The 13,019-nt window shown below is 46.8% G+C and overlaps 1 pseudogene; it reads left to right on the forward strand.

The window, feature by feature from the left end:
• Window positions 1-5,902: 5,902 nt before the first annotated feature.
• Window positions 5,903-7,400, forward strand: LOC101595966 (annotated as a pseudogene).
• Window positions 7,401-13,019: the final 5,619 nt, after the last annotated feature.

The raw sequence follows: 13,019 nt of genomic DNA on the forward strand, positions 1-13,019 counted from the left end.
GTGTGTGTGTGTGCGAGAGAGAGAGAGAGAGAGAGAGAGAGAGAGAGAGAGTGACTTGGCACACCAGAGCCTCCAGCCATTGCAATGTAACTCCAGATGTGTGCACCCCTTTGTGCACATGTGCGACTTTGTGTGCTTGCATCACTCCCTGTGCCTCTGGCAACATGTGGAGGGGTGAATTTAGGGAGGTATGAAAGGGCATGCCATCAGTGTCTGCATCTTATGTGTTGTGCTTGATGCTTCATGTGACTACAAGGTGGATTCCTCCCCATCTTACAAAGGAGTTTGTAGCGATGGTTAGTGAATGTGGGGGGCAATGGGATGCATGCATGGCCTAATTTTATTACAGTCATTTGACAATATTTCAGGTCTATTTCACATTAAGAGAGATGAGAACAGAGGAAGAAAGACTATGCATCCAAGTTTTTCTATTTGCCTAAATCTTGTCTTCTCCTTCAGGAAGGTGGCATTCTGCTGACAATGAGCCTACAGATTCAGGAGTTGTGTGAGGGATCCAGATGCTGCATGGCCATTTTTGGCAATGTGGCCTCTGAGTTTCTTGGTTTTCTTTCTCATAAAATTATATCAAGAAACAATATGACAATAACTAGTCTGTTCTTATGATTAAAAAATTACACATTTATGTACATATATCAGTTTTTACCATAGAAAATATTTATTAAACATTACCTATCATTATCACTATTTTTAGGACACTATTATTGAGGATAGGACTCAATAATAAAATTTTGGTTTATGGAGTTTACTTAATTTGCCTGGTAAGTGTGACTGACCCCAAACAAGGATGATTATATTCCCACTGCACAGTGTACCTTCTTTTATTAACTGATAGTTGCTGCTATAACAAACCAATCACAAAATTCCAGTGGCTTGGTACAGTATATGTTCCCTGCTCACACAACAGTTCTGCATCTGGCTGTACTTCAGCTGGCAGGAATGTGGTCATCATGCCCTCACAGCCATCCCCCAGGGTATGGAGTCTTATGCATCAACCTGGGAGAAGAGCAAATAATCCTTCCTTTACTCACATTCTCCTGGTGAGGTTATCTGGATGCAAAGGGCATGGAGAGGCTGGTAACTCCCTGGCATAACAACAGTGCACTATGGAAGTAAGAACATGATACTTTTGGAGGCTGGCTGTCTCTGTATTAGTACTTCCTACTGTCATGGACAATATAATGAAGGTTCAGACATGAAAAGTCTTGGCCCAGAATCTCCTGATAAGTGGGAATACTGGGACAGGAATTCTCTTCTCAGCCTCATACTTGTCCTCCCATCTTGCTCCCTGCTACCTACACCCCATACTGTTATATCTAAGGATCTTTCCCAGGTTTAACTGTACAAATTCCCATCACCCAGGGACCTTGATTATTGATTGTAAGTGACAGCAGGAGCACAGGGTGCAGGGCCCAAAGCCCCACAGTCCTGTACATCACCATGTACTAAGGATAATAATCTGTATGCTGTGACAAAGCACCACAAACTGGGTAGCTTAAACACCAAGTTATTACTTCAGAGTTCTGGAAGCCATAATTCCAAGATCAAGGTGTCAGCAGGATTGGCCCTTTGTGAGGGGGTGTGAGAATGTTACAGCCTTGCTCCTAACATCTCATGGTTTTCTAACAATCTTTGACATCCCTTGGCTAATAGAAGGATCACTCTGGTCTGTCTTTGCTTTAATTATGAGGGGTTGAGAACCAATTTTATACTCAATATGCTCACGTCCAGTCAAGTACTGTGGTCCATGAACACGAACAATATGGCCAAGTAAGAATGTGATTCCCAGGATATCCGGTCAAGATGGTTTCCACCTAACCATGCCTCACCTCCCAGGGAAGGAAAGGCAAGACCTTTAGGATTAATTGTGTTTTTTAGAGATTTACAGATTCTAGTAGACTCCAGTGGGAGGGCACAGAGGAGCAAAGTAATGAATCCACTGATTACCATGCTCTCAGGCATCCCACCAGCCCCCAATACACTCAAGCAGTTGTCCTAGCCACAGTCCCAGGCCCAGGTTCCTCCTGTACTAACCACAGGCTAGCATACTTGCATGCATAAACACCATTCCACTCTCCACTGACCCCTCATCCCCCCCATGGGTGGACCCAGGCCAACAGACTACCATTCCCCCAGGGGGCCTCCACACATGAATGCCAACCCACTTGCCACCATCCCCACTCCCATGCATGGACCCAGATCAGCAAGATAGGATTCCCCCAGGGGACCTCCATGCACACCATCCAACTCGCTGCTGCACCCCTCTCCCCATGTGTGGAATCAAGCCAGCAGGCTAGCATTCCTCCTTCCCTAGGCTTTCCCTCTTTCCTCCTCCCTTGGCTTTCTTGCCACAGGGGACCTCCAACCCCTTACCCCACCCCATGTATCACCTGACCCTCAGCAGTCCCACATCACTGCCCTGCCTTGTCACAGGACCCAGCAGTCCCATCTACCCACTGCTACAGGGTCCCAACAGACCTGCTATCTCATCCCCTCACCCGTCAGCATCACAGAACCACTACACATTCCCATCACCCCACCTCAACAGCCCAGCTGCAACACCAGTCTGCTTTGTCTCATTCCACCCTACCCTGTCCCCTTGGGCCACCTGACCACACAGTCCCATACCCTAAATCACTGAACAACAAGACCCTTCACCAGGCCCCTGGGTCCCACAACAGCCTCACAGGCTCCTTCCCTCTGAGTAGGCAGGCCCCATTGTCATCAGAAGCATAGTCATCAGAAGCAAGCATAAAAGGGAATAATCACTGAAGACACTTCAAGGGTAGATTATAGCTTCCTCCTAAATTAAATAAGACTCCTACACTATGATGAGCAGACCACAGTGCAAAAAGAATAACATGAAAAATCAAATGCAAGTAAATCCAATAAGATTGTCCATTTTGCAATGGATGTATCTAATCAAAACATACAAGAGACAATAGGATCAGAACCCCAAAATGAAGATACAAGGTATGCAACCCTGACCAAGCAGAACTCGCAGAAAAGCAACAAAGGGCCAATAATCATATGAATGCTATCCTCACTAGATTAAACCTAATAGATAAGAACCAGGAAGGGTTCTAAAGACAGTTAAATGATTCGAAGGAGAGAAAAAAAAAAAGGACCTCAAAAACCAGCTGGCTAAGCTCAATGAAGACATAAAGAGATGTAAGGGGCTAGAGAGATTGCTTACTAGTTAAGCACTTGCCTGTGAAGCCTAAGGACCCTGGTTTGAGGCTCAATTCCCCAGGACCCACGTTAGCCAGATGCACAAGAGACAACACAAATCTTGAGTTTGTTTGCAGTGGCTGGAGGCCCCGGCATGCCCATTCTTTCTCTTTGCCTCTTTCTCTCTGTCTGTCACCTTCAAATAAATAAATAAAAATAAACAAAATTTTAAGGGCGGAAGTGGGCGCTGCTGCAGGGGAGGTGGGCAACGAGTTACATGTGGGCGTCTCGTGGGTCCCCTGGCAGAGCTGATACTATTCCTTTTGGGGACTCCTGGGACCCATGGGCAGCAGAGTGACGTACTGGTCATCACAGACGAGAACTGGATGGAGATGCTGGAAGGAGGGTGGATGACAGAATTTTATGCTCCATGGTGTCCTGCTTGTCAAAATTTTCAGCCAGAATGGGAAAGTTACTGAGGTATTTAAGAAAAGTACTTTTGAGAGAAAGGTTTCTCCCTTTTTAAATTTTTTCTCAGTTTCACTGTGTGAATAAAGAAACTTATTTCCCATAAATGGGAACCTTGCTCATTGTTTTAAAAAATGTATTTCAGTGATAACTGGTATTTTAGAGATATATTCTAAAATTTCCTCATAATTTTTAGATTAAGCAATTTATAAAAACTATCTTTACAACTTTATTTTATACACATGATACATAAGATATGCTGCTGATTGGGAAGTTTTAATAAGTCCATGGTATTCTTTTATTCCTGTAAATGTTGATTGCCTACTTGGTCCCTTGTTCACTATATGATTTATAGTTCTCTATCATAAGTTAAATTTTTAACTGGGTGACTTAAGTAGTATCACTATATTTTATTGGGTGACATAAATAGTATCACTATTATATTTATAGTTAGTAAGCAATACTTTTTTGCTTTAAATTTAAATGTACTAAGAGTAATATCAAATTGAACTCTTTACTGAAAATCTACAAATGTGGCTATACATTCCAGATTTTACAGTATTGATCTTGAATTTTCTTTGCTTTTCTCTTATTAATGTGAAAGTGGACATTCCTGATTTTTTTATTTGATATGGAAAAGCTTTAGTATTTTATATTTTGGAAACTCAAAGCTTAATTTGATATAAAATGAAGTTTGCATTCTATTCAAGAAAAAAAAACACCTATTGTATGTTTTCAGTATATCTTTGTCTTCATATAGATAATTGTTACGATTTTATATTCAGTGTATTGTTTAATGTCTTAAAATCATAACACTTCAATGTTTTATAAAAGATGAATTTCCTAAAAATAAATAAATAAATAAAATTTTTTAAAAAGAAAGAAAATGAAATAAATGTAAGGATGAATTCCAAGAAGCACTAAAAAAAAAAAAAAAAAAATCAGAAAATTGCCAGATGTGGTGCACACCTTTAATCCTAGAACTTAGGAGGCAGAGGTAAGAGGATTGCTTTGAGTTTGAGGCCACCCTGAGAATAGAGAATTTCAGGTCAGCCTGGATGAGAGTGAAACCCTACCTTGAAAAACAACAACAAAAAAATGAGAACATGACATGAAAAGGGAACTCAACAGGGGAATGGAAACTATACATAAAAAAGCAGTAGAAAATACAAACCAAATTAAACAAGACCAAAACTCTGTAGAAGCTCTCAAGAATAGAGTCAGCCATGTGGAAGATAGAAACTCAGAACTGGAAGCCAAAACAGAAGAAACAGTTCATGAGTCCAAAAGATTCAATAATTTCAAAAATTTTTGTGAACAGAACATGAGGGAACTGTGGGATACCCTTTAACGTCCCAACATTTGGATCATGGGAATAACAGAAGGGGAAGAAATTCAGACCAAATGCATGGAGAACTCTTTCAACAAATTTATCAAAGAAAACATTCCCACTCTCTCAAAGGAAAGTCCCATCAAGTCACAAGAAGCTAACAGAACTTCAAACAGACTAGACCAAAGGAGAAATTCTCCAAGACATATTGTCATTAAGACTCTAAACATTGATACCAAAGGGAAAGTCCTAAAAACAGCCAGGCAGAAACAACAGATTACATATAAAGGCAGCCCCATCAGAATTACTTCAGACTTCTCAATGGAAAACCTGAAAGCCAGAAGGGCCTAGAATGGAACACTTCAAAGTCTAAGAACCTCTGGCTTTCAACCCAAACTACTCTACCCAGCAAAAATATCCCTCAAAATAGATGGTGAAAGAAAAACTTTCCACGATAAAACTCAGCTTTACAACTATATCAACACAAAGCCAAATCTGCAGAGATTACTTCAGGGAATTCTCCACACAGAAGAATCAAATAACCAACCTCAAGTCCCTACAAGAAGCAGATCACAAAAACCAAATTCAGAGAAGGTACAAAAAAAAAAAAACTACAAAGTCCAAGAAAACACCAAACCACATAAACCACCACAATATGGCAGGGGTTAAACCAAACTTCACAGTTATTACCTTAATTATTAATGACAATAATTCACCCATCAAGAAACATAAGATAACAGGGTGGATCAGAAGATTTGACTTCTCATTTGCTGTCTTCAAGAAATCTACCTCGAGAGTGAGCTGGTAGGAGGCTAAAGCTGCAGCCCGGCTTCGCACCCTGCCCAGCCCCTTTTTCTTGCTGGGGATCCCCCTCTTCCCCGCCCACCCCTCACTCTCCATCTGGCCCATCGCTCCATGCTAGCCCTCCCCCTCCCCCCTCCAGGAGCGGGGCGCCGACAGGGGGAGGAGGGGGAATGGGTTGTGGGTCCCTGGTGTTCTAGCACCCAGTTTCTCTCCAAGCCGGGTCGCGATGTACGACTGCATGGAATCATTTGCCCCGGGTCCATGAAGGCTGTATGGTGCAGCTGGCCTGGGGTGGGCTTGCTGGCAGCTCCTGTTTTGCCGGACTTGAGTCTTTTGCCTGGGTGCAATCTGCCAGTCTCCAATCGGCGGAGACCCAGAATACTAGCTCAGAGGAAATGGTGCCCTGGTCTCCCTCGCCCCCACTGCCTCCTCGAGTCTACAAGCCGTGCTTTGTGTGTAATAACAAGTCCTCTGGCTACCACTACGGGGTCAGCTCATGTGAAGGTTGCAAGAGCTTCTTCCAACGCAGCATCCAGAAGAACATGGTGTATACATGTCACCGCGACAAAAACTGTATCATCAACAAGGTGACCAGGAATCGCTGCCAGTATTGCTGACTACAAAAGTGCTTTGAAGTAGGCATGTCCAAGGAAGCTGTGCAAAATGACCGGAACAAGAAAAAGAAGGAGATGAAGGAAGAGGGATCACCTGACAGCTATGAACTGAGCCCACAGTTAGAAGAGCTCATCATCAAAGTTAGCAAAGCCCATCAGGAGACCTTCCCCTCACTCTTCCAGCTGGGCAAGTACACCACAAACTCCACTGCAGACCACCGGGTGCAGCTGGATCTAGGGCTATGGGACAAGTTCAGTGAGCTGGCTACCAAGTGCATCATCAAGATTGTGGAGTTTGCAAAGCGGTTGCCCGGTTTTACAGGCCTCAGCATCACTGACCAGATCACTCTGCTCAAAGTGGTCTGCCTGGACATCCTGATGCTACAGATCTCTACATGGTATACCCCAGAGCAGGACACAATGACCTTCTCAGATGGGCTGACCCTGAACTGGACCCAGATGCACAACGCTGGCTTTGGACCCCTCACAGACCTCGTCTTTGCCTTTGCTGGGCAGCTTCTGCCCCTGGAGATGGATGACACCGAGACTGGGCTGCTCAGTGCCATCTGCCTCATCTGTGGAGACCACATGGACTTAGAGGAACCCGAGAAGGTGGACAAGCTACAGGAGCCGCTGCTGGAAGCCCTCAGGCTTTATGCCGGATGACGGAGGCCCGGCCAGCCCTACATGTTCCCAAAGATGCTCATGAAAATCACCGACCTCCGAGACATCAGCACCAAGGGAGCAGAAAGGGCCATTACCCTGAAGATGGAGATTCCAGGCCCGATGCCCCCCCGATCTGAGAGATGCTGGAGAACCCTGAGATGTTTGAGGACGACTCTTCACAGTCTATCTCCCACCCCAAGGCTTCTAGCAAAGATGAAACTCCTGGGGTCCAGGGCAGAGGGGACCAGAGTCTCCTGCCTGACCAGGACCCCTGACCACCCCTTGCTGTGGGGTTGAGCTCCAGGCAGCAGACTGACCATTTCCCAGACACTGCCACTGACTGGGGAAGAACCTGCCCTGCTTGCTCCTCGCCCTTCCAATGAGCTCCTTGTTTTGCCAAAGTTTCCAGGGGTGCCTGTGTTCATCCCCATCCCACTCTAACTGGCTCCCTCTCCAGTGCTGGGGGCCTGCCTTGCTCCCACCAGGAGAGATAGCAGAGGGCTGAGCCTGGGTCTGGACTCTAAAATCTCAGCACTGCCCCTCAGATACCAGGTCCCAGGCACCCCAGTGCAGGAAGAAATCCTGCCGTCCTGTAGCCCCTTCCTCTGCAAGGTGCTTAGGCCTCTGGGAGCAAACAGGAACACTAGAGTTCAAAGGGAGGCCCCCAAGGAGGGATAAGCCCAACCTTTAGGCCTAATGTGTGATGGACCTGCCTATGCACACTGCCCTTTGGGCCCCATGAGGTGGGGATGGGGTGGGGGTAGGCTGGACCCTGAATTTCTGGGATGGGGGCTGAGGGCGAAAGGAGAGATGCAGCACTCCACTCTGTACTTCCCTGCTGGGGTGTAGTGGTCACGCAGTACCCTCCATTAGAGACCCCCCCCACCGCCCCAGCCCTGTCACGTGCCTTGGGCTACTGCCCCCCATCTCAGCAATCAGGCAGCGACCCTCCTTACACTACAGAGGGGCCAGTGATCCCTCTCCTTCTAGTGCCTTCTACCCTTGACCCCCAGAGCAGTTTGGCCCAGGGAGGGGAGATGCTGCTTAGCTGATCCTGCCCTTACCCATAGGAAGCCTCTATTTATTCATTAGCTTTTGTTTACACCCTGGAATGACCCCTTCCTCCAGGGGCCTTGGGAGGGGGAGCCCAGGGCCTCTGTTACCCCTCCCTTCTTCCTCCAGCCTCCGGTTTGTATTTAGCTGCCAAATAAGATTTCTGCCAGCTCCCCCTTTTCTCTAGGGGGTCAGGGTGCTGTCCCCTCCCCTCTATTTACATCTCCCCTCTACCCTGCTGTATTGCATATTGCTGAGTTTTCTATTTTTGCAAAATAAAGTGATGGAAACAAAAAAAAAAAAAAGAAAAGAAAAGAAAAAAAAAGAAACCTACCTCATCACTAAAGACAGACACCTTTTCAGGGTTAAAAAGTGGAATATACTATTCAAAGCAAATGGAAATAAGAAACAAGCAGGTGTTGCTATACTAATATATAAAATGTATTTCAATCCAAAAGTAATCAAAAAGACAAAGAAGGCCACTTCTTACTTATCAAGGGAATGATTCAACAAGAGGATATCACAATCATCAATCTTTACGCACCAAACACAGGTGCATCACAATTTATAAAACAAAAACTACTTGACAACAAAACAGAAATAACCACCAACACCATTATAGGCGGGGACTTCAATACACCATTATCAGTAATAGACAGATCATCCAAACAGAAAATTAACAGGGAAGTAAGAGAGCTCAACAAAACCAAAGATCTATTAGAACTAAAGAACATCAACAGAACATTCTATACCAAATCTTCTCCACATTCTTCTCAGAAGCACATGGCACTCTAAAATAGTTCTAAAACAAATAGATGTAAATAAAATAGATCTAAAATATGATCTCTAAAATAGATCATATACTGGGTCATAAATCCTGCCTCTCTATATACAAGAAGATTGACAAAATTTCCTGTATAATATCAGATCACAATGCTGTATTGCTGGAAATGAACAAAAGATGCACCAGGAATCCCCCCAGTTCCTGGAAACTGAACAACACATGTTTAAACAATATATGGGTAGAGGACAAAATAAAAAATGAAATTGCAAAATTTCTATAATTGAATGACAATGAGAACACAATGTGCCAAAACTGATCAGACATAATGAAAGCAGTCCTCATGGGAAAATTCATAGCACTAAATGCCTTCATAACAAAGACAGAGAGATCCCAAATCAATACCCAACTATCCACCTAAAGGCACTGGAAATATTAGAATCGAACCTCAAAAGCCCAGATGGAAAGAAATAATTAAGATCAGAGCAGAAATTAGTGAATTTTAAACTAAGAAAACAATTAAGAAAATTGATGAAACAAAGAGCTGCTTCTTTGAAAACATAAACAAGATTGATAAACCCCTAATTGAATCAAGTGAAAAAAAAAGAGATGCTTTAAATTAACAAAATTAGAAATGAAAAAGAAGATATCACAACAGACATAAATGAAATTGGGAGAATCATAAGGACTTATTTCAAAAACCTCTACTCCACAAAATTGGATAATGTGAAGGAAATAGATGAGTTCTTGGACACACATCAACTATCAAGGCTAAACTCAGAGGAGATTAATCTCCTAAACAAACCTATCACACCCATCGAAATTGAAAAGTAATTAAAAAAAAAAAAAAACTCCCCCAAAAGAAGAGTCCAGGACCAGATGACTTCTTGGCTGAATTCTATGAAACCTTAATGGAAGAACTGAAACCAATTTTTCTCAATCTGTGCCACCCAATCAGAAAACAGGGAAAGATGCTCAATTCCTTCTATGAAGCTAGTATCACCCTAATACCAAAATCAGGCAGAGATGCCACAAAAAAGAAAACTATAGGCTTATTTCCCTGATGAACTTATACCCAAAGATCCTGAACTAAAAATCCTCACAAACCAAATTCAACAACACATCAAAAGCATTATCCACCTTGATCAAGTAGGCTGTATCCCAGGAATGCAGGGTTGGTTCAACATTTGGAAATCTGTCAATTTAATACACCACATAAATAAGCTTAAACACAAAAACTACATGATTTTTTTGATAGATGCAGAAAAGGCCTTTGACAAAATACAACATCACCTCATGATCAAAACACTGGAGAGAATAGGCATGGATGGTTTATATCTTAACCTAATAAGGGCTATATATAAAGCTCCTAAATCCCAAATAATACTTAATGGGGAGAGACTGAAGGAATTCCCATTGAGATCAGGAACAAGAGAGGGGTGTCCACTCTCACCTATGCTCTTCAAGATAGTACTGGAATTCCTAGCTTCAGAAATAGGACAGGAGAAATAAATAACAGGGATATGAATTGGAAAGGAAGAAGCAAGTTAGTCCTATTTGCAGATGACATGATTCTATACCTAAGAGACCCAAGAACCTCCATCTCAAACTTCTTAGAGGATGGCACATGTGACTGAAGGCCCTGATGTGCCCATTCTCTCCTTGCCACTTTATCTCTCTTTCTCACTCTCTTTCTCAAATAAATTATTAAAAAATTTTAAAAAAAGAAAAAAAATTCTTAAAGGTGATTAACTCCTTTAGCAAAGTAGCAGGATACAAAAATAAAAAATCAGTAAAAGAGAAAGATGCAGAAAAAAAAAATAAGTGACATTGTCCCATTTTCAATAGCAACAGCAAGACAAAATAAAATACCTTGGAATAACATTAATCAAGGATGTGAAAGAACTATGCAATGAAAACACTCAAGAAAGAAACTGAGAAGGTCTTGCGAAAATGGAAAGACCTGCCATGCTCCTGAATAGGCAAAATTAACATTGTAAAAATGGCAATCTTACTAAAGGCAATATACAGATTTAATGCAACTTAATTTAATTTAATTTAATGCAATACCAACATTTTTCTTCACAGAGATAGAAAAAAATCATCTCAAAATTCATATGGAATGGCAGAAGGCCTTGGATATCCAGGCATATTCTTAGCAAAAGAAGCATATCTGGAGGAATATTACAAAGCCATAGTAATAAAAGCCATAGTAATAAAAACAACATGGTACTGGCATAAAAACAGGATTATAGGACTTCCGGTCAAGATGGCAACCGCCTAGCTGCACTACAGACAACGAAAAAAAAAAGGCAAGTATTCAAGGGAAATTAGAAACATTTTGCAAGAGGGAGGGCACAGATTGGGGTAAAAGAGGGAAGCACACACCCCGCGACCCACGCCCTGCCACCCCGCCCGCCGCGACCCACCGCAACCCACTGCATTGGGCACAGCCCGGTGCCCTGGCGCTCCTGCAGCCCAGCGCACCCCAAAACCACCATGCCCCACACCCGCGCACCCCCTGCCCCGCCCCCCCGTGAGCCCCACGCTCCCTATCCCACACAGCAGGCGCACCCCGAATGCCCCGCGGCGTCCCACGCACCGGGCGCCTGCGTGCCCCGAGACCCCACGCCCCACCCCCGTGCGGCTCGAGCCCCCCCCCCGCGCGCCTCGCCCCCGAATCCAGAGCTCCCCGCGGCGTCCCCCGCCCCGTCTTACCTCAGCGTGCTCCGCACCCCCCACGTGACCCGCGACCCCTCCCCCACGCGACCCGCCCCAACCCCCACCCCACAGGAGTCCAGAGCACCCCATGGCGTCCTGCAGCATCCCGTGACCCCTGCGCCCACCCGAGCACCCTGCCCACCCACATGCACCCCACACTCCTAGCCGCCCCCTGGCGTGCCACCACCCCCGCGCGCCCCGGGGCATCCAGCATGCCCCGAACCCCGTGTGACCCGTGGCGCTCCCTGCCCCCCGCGCCCCGCCCCGGCGCCTCCTGCCCCCCCACTCTGTGCGCCCCTCACCCCCCTCTGCACACAGCCCGTGTGCCCCCACACGTCCCGATCGAGCCCCTGCGTGCCCAGGTGTGCCCCACACCCCTGTGCCACCCCCGCGCGCCTCGCACCCCCCCAGCGCCCCGCCCCCCCCGCGCGTCCTGCGCCCCAGCATGCCTCAGCATGCCTCAGCGTGCCCCGACCCCCTCCACATCCCACGCCCCCCATGAAACCCCCACGACCCCCCCCACATGCGCCCCACCACCCCATGCATCCAGAGCACCCAGTGGCGTCCCGTGGCCTCCTGCACCCTGTTGTGCCCCGCCCCCCTTCGCCCCGCGCACCCCACGCCCCTAGCCCCCCACGCACCGCGGCGTCCCACACGTCCCGCGCCTCCCGCACGCTCCCCTGTGCCCCCCTGTGCGCCCTGTGTCCCCCCAGGTGCCCCACACCCCCCGCGCCCCGCACACACCCCCTGCACGCGCGCCCCCCCCGCTCCCACGGTGTGCCCCTCGCCCCCCCAGACCGACCAGAGCACCCCACGAGCCCGCCCCTCCAGGGCACCCCACCCCACACCCCCTGAGCCCTGCCGCCTCCTGCACACCCCACCCTGATTGCCCGGTGCCCCGGCGCAGCCCACGCTCCCTCACCGCGTGCCCCACTTGCTCCATACACCCCGTCACACCCCGCGCCCCCCGTCCACCCACCCGCACACGCACCCTCCGCACGTCCCGCGTGGCTGTGCTCTCATCGGGCACCCACCAGTCACGCCTGCCAGCCTGCTGCACTGAAGCTGAGACCTCCTACCTCACCCTTGTTCTCTGATCCTGCAAGTAGACCAGCCACGTGGTGCTCGGTTCACAGGCCTGTGGGGGCCACCCCTGCTGTGAATAGGTGGCTGCCAGATCCCCTGCTGCTGTGCTCACATCACTTGCCCGCCGGTCAACCTCTGCTGTGTCCTGATCCCGTACCCACATCATCTGCCTCTACACTACAGTTGAACATGCAGCGGGCCCACTCCCACAGCAAGAGCCACACATGTCCACACTGAGTCACTAGCGCCAGCGCAGGTGCCATCCCCTACCTATACATCGCCACCCATCCCCCACTCCCCTGAGGCG

The sequence above is a fragment of the Jaculus jaculus genome, chromosome 12 (genome assembly GCF_020740685.1).
Source record: "Jaculus jaculus isolate mJacJac1 chromosome 12, mJacJac1.mat.Y.cur, whole genome shotgun sequence".
Taxonomy (NCBI): Eukaryota; Metazoa; Chordata; class Mammalia; order Rodentia; family Dipodidae; genus Jaculus; species Jaculus jaculus.